Below are 3,162 nucleotides of genomic sequence, written 5' to 3' on the forward strand. Positions count from 1 at the left end.
TTAATTCCACTATGAAAATATTAAAAGCAAAGACAAATGGAATGTGGAATATTTAGAAAAGGGAAGTTGGACATAGAGATAAGACAAAAGAATTGAAAGTCGGAGAAGAAATAGGGGAAATAGAAGATAATGACCCTCAAAATCATTGCCATTAATGAGCAAAACAAGCTAAGCACAAGTCATCAGGTGGATCTAGATTTTCTTACCAAAAAACCAAGACAGTAGCTGAAGGCTTCAGCACCTGGATGTCCCCACGAGTCTGTCTGGTCCCCACACTTAACCACAGTGAAGTCATGAAGTGTGGCAAGAAAATTTGCTGAGCTTTCTCTTCTTCTTTCCTCTCTCTGTTTCTGGCAATAAATTAAGCCTCATGCTCTAGACCACTATCTGACCTCACAGGAAGGGTTTCAAAGTGAGTCATTTCTAAATGACTTAGAAAGGCGAAGCAGGAAAACAGAAGTAGGAGGCTGTAATCCTGAGACATTTTCTGCAACACACAGAGAACGGTTAGAGAGAGGGTGCTTCTGTACATAGGGTTCAACTCCATAGGTTTTGTTTAGAAATGCAAAAAAAAATGACTCTATGAGATGTGAGGGTTGGGGTGGGGAGTGGTTGGGGAGGAATGACCTGAATAAACTCATTTAATTAATCTCAAATAACATATCCTAAATGCTTGATATATGTGAAAAATGGTGCCATGCCAAAATCAGGATGGATGAAGCTCTGTTCTAATCTCCAGAGATTCACAATCAAGTGGGAATTTGTACCCATACATATACACACAAAACTGTAATATAGCCTACACTATAATAATAGAAGTAACAATAGAAGTAAAATAATAGAACACTCTAGGCAAGGGTGTATATAACCCAGGGCAATCTAGGAGAGTCTTAAGATAGAAATAAGATGTGGGCAAGTCCTTAAGTACTTGTAGGAATTCTAGAGACAGAAAAAGGTGTAAAGCTGCTTAGGCCATAAGTGGAGCCTATTCAAGGTCAGGTAGGTGGGAGAGGGCAGTGAGGTGGCCGAGGGCAGGGAGGTGGCAGAGGGAAAGTAGGTGGGGAGGTAGGTGGGAGAGCTTAGTGGTCACTGGAGAACAGGCTGGAGTCGAGGTGGTGTTTCATCAGGAAGGAGTACAGAAGACTGAAGATGATTCCTGTTTAATGAATACTATGCTGTAAATAATTCTTATATTATTATTTTAGATATATGCATATAAAATAAAGTTTATTTGGGTCAAATGTATTTGAACACTGTTGTCTGTGATATAGGCTTCAGTCTATATTAATCAACTTGTCCAGACCATAATATCTGCTTCTCCTCTTGTTTGCAGTCAAGTCACCACGGAATATTTTTGAGGCAGAAAGACCAAAAGAAAAATGCCAAGAGTTGAGTAGTATTTATTAGTTTATTTCCATTGTCATCATCTAATTACAAAAATAGAACATACTTTGTTCTAGAAGAGATAAATTGAAATAATACAGAAGTGTAATGGGTAAAAAAATGAAATATTTTCTTTTCAATTCCACTGCCTGAAGTAACTATTTTTAATAGGTTAGTGTTCATTCTTCCTGAATTTTTTTTTCTGAATATAGCACACATTTTGTTGTTTGAGACAGGGCCTCACTCTGTTGTCCAGGCTGGAGTGCAGTGGCATGATCTTGGCTCACTGCAACCTCTGCCTCCTAGGTTCAAGGACTTCTCCCACCTCATCCTCGTTCGTGGGACTACAGGCATGCACCACCACAACCGGCTAATTTTTGCATTTTTTTGGTAGAGATGGAGTTTCGCCATATTGGGCAGGCTGGTCTTGAACTCCTGACCTCAGGTGATCCACCTGCCTCAGCCACCCAAAATGCTGTGATTACTGGCGTGAGCTACTGCGCTTGACCTAACACATATTTTTTTAAAAGGTAGTTTTGAACACAAATGGGATGGTAATTTATGTGTGATTTTATGTCTTGCTTTTTTACTTAACGATATATCAAACCCATTTCTATGTTAGTACATATAATTCTATTGATTATTTTAGGTTTTCTTTCCTCCAATATTTGAAAATATTGAATAATCTAGGTATTCAGAAAGCATATAAAAGATAGGATTACCATATATGTACATATATATCCAATTAAAATATACTTTATAAAAGCAGTTAATTCCCCATGGTAAAAATTAAATATGAGAAGATTAAAGTAAAAACTAAAATTTCCTAAACACCTAGCTATCCTTTTTCCACTTTCCAGATGTAATCTCTCATAAATACTCACATTCTACTACGCATATTGTTTTGTTCTGTTTTTTCCACTTATCTTTTTATATCAGGACATCTTGGCCCAAATCATATTTTTTTTTTTCCCCCTGAGACAGAGTTTCGCTCTTCTCGCCCAGGCTGGAGTGCGATGGTGCAATCTCGGCTCACTGCATCTTCTGCCCGCTGGGTTCAATCGATTTTTCTGCCTCAGTCTCCCAAGTAGCTGGGATTACAGGTGCCTGCAACCACGCCTGGCTCATTTTTTGTATTTTTAGTAGAGACGGGGTTTCACCATGTTGGCCAGGCTGGTCTCCTGACCTCGCGATCCGCCCGCCTCGGCCTCCCGAAGTGCTGGAATTACAGGCGTGAGCTACGTGGTCGGCCCCGAATTATACTTTTAAAATTGCTCCATATTATGGCCGGGCGCGGAGGCTCAAGCCTGTAATCCCAGCACTTTGGGAGGCCGAGACGGGCGGATCACAAGGTCAGGAGATCGAGACCATCCTGGCTAACACGGTGAAACCCCGTCTCTACTAAAAACTACAAAAAACTAGCCGGGCGAGGTGGCGGGCGCCTGTAGTCCCAGCTACTCGGGAGGCTGAGGCAGGAGAATGGCGTGAACCCGGGAGGCGGAGCTTGCAGTGAGCTGAGATCGGGCCACTGCACTCCAGCCTGGGTGACAGAGCGAGACTCCGTCTCAAAAAAAAAAAAAAAAAAAAAAAATTGCTCCGTATTATTTCATTTAATCAATTATTTTTCGTTTAATATTGTTTTTATCCAATTTTAAATGATTAAAACAAAACTCAATGAGCACTGTTGTATTTATACGTATTTCTGTAGAAAAGAGTTTTAGAATTGGAATTGCTAAATCTAAGAGCATACACATTTAAATTTTTGAAAGATACAGAATT

At 40.0% G+C, this 3,162-nt stretch overlaps 1 protein-coding gene across 1 annotated transcript in view; it reads right to left on the reverse strand.

The window, feature by feature from the left end:
• C3AR1 (complement component 3a receptor 1) overlaps positions 1 to 268 on the reverse strand; it is a 6,608-nt gene extending 6,340 nt beyond the window's left edge. Inside the window, exon 1 of the mRNA XM_011998319.1 lies at positions 207 to 268. The gene's annotated coding sequence lies outside the window, so the exon portion shown is untranslated. The remainder of the gene's footprint in view (positions 1 to 206) is intronic.
• Between the last annotated feature and the right edge of the window lie 2,894 nt (positions 269 to 3,162).

Source organism: Mandrillus leucophaeus, unplaced genomic scaffold (genome assembly GCF_000951045.1).
Source record: "Mandrillus leucophaeus isolate KB7577 unplaced genomic scaffold, Mleu.le_1.0 Scaffold568, whole genome shotgun sequence".
NCBI classification, from domain to species: Eukaryota; Metazoa; Chordata; class Mammalia; order Primates; family Cercopithecidae; genus Mandrillus; species Mandrillus leucophaeus.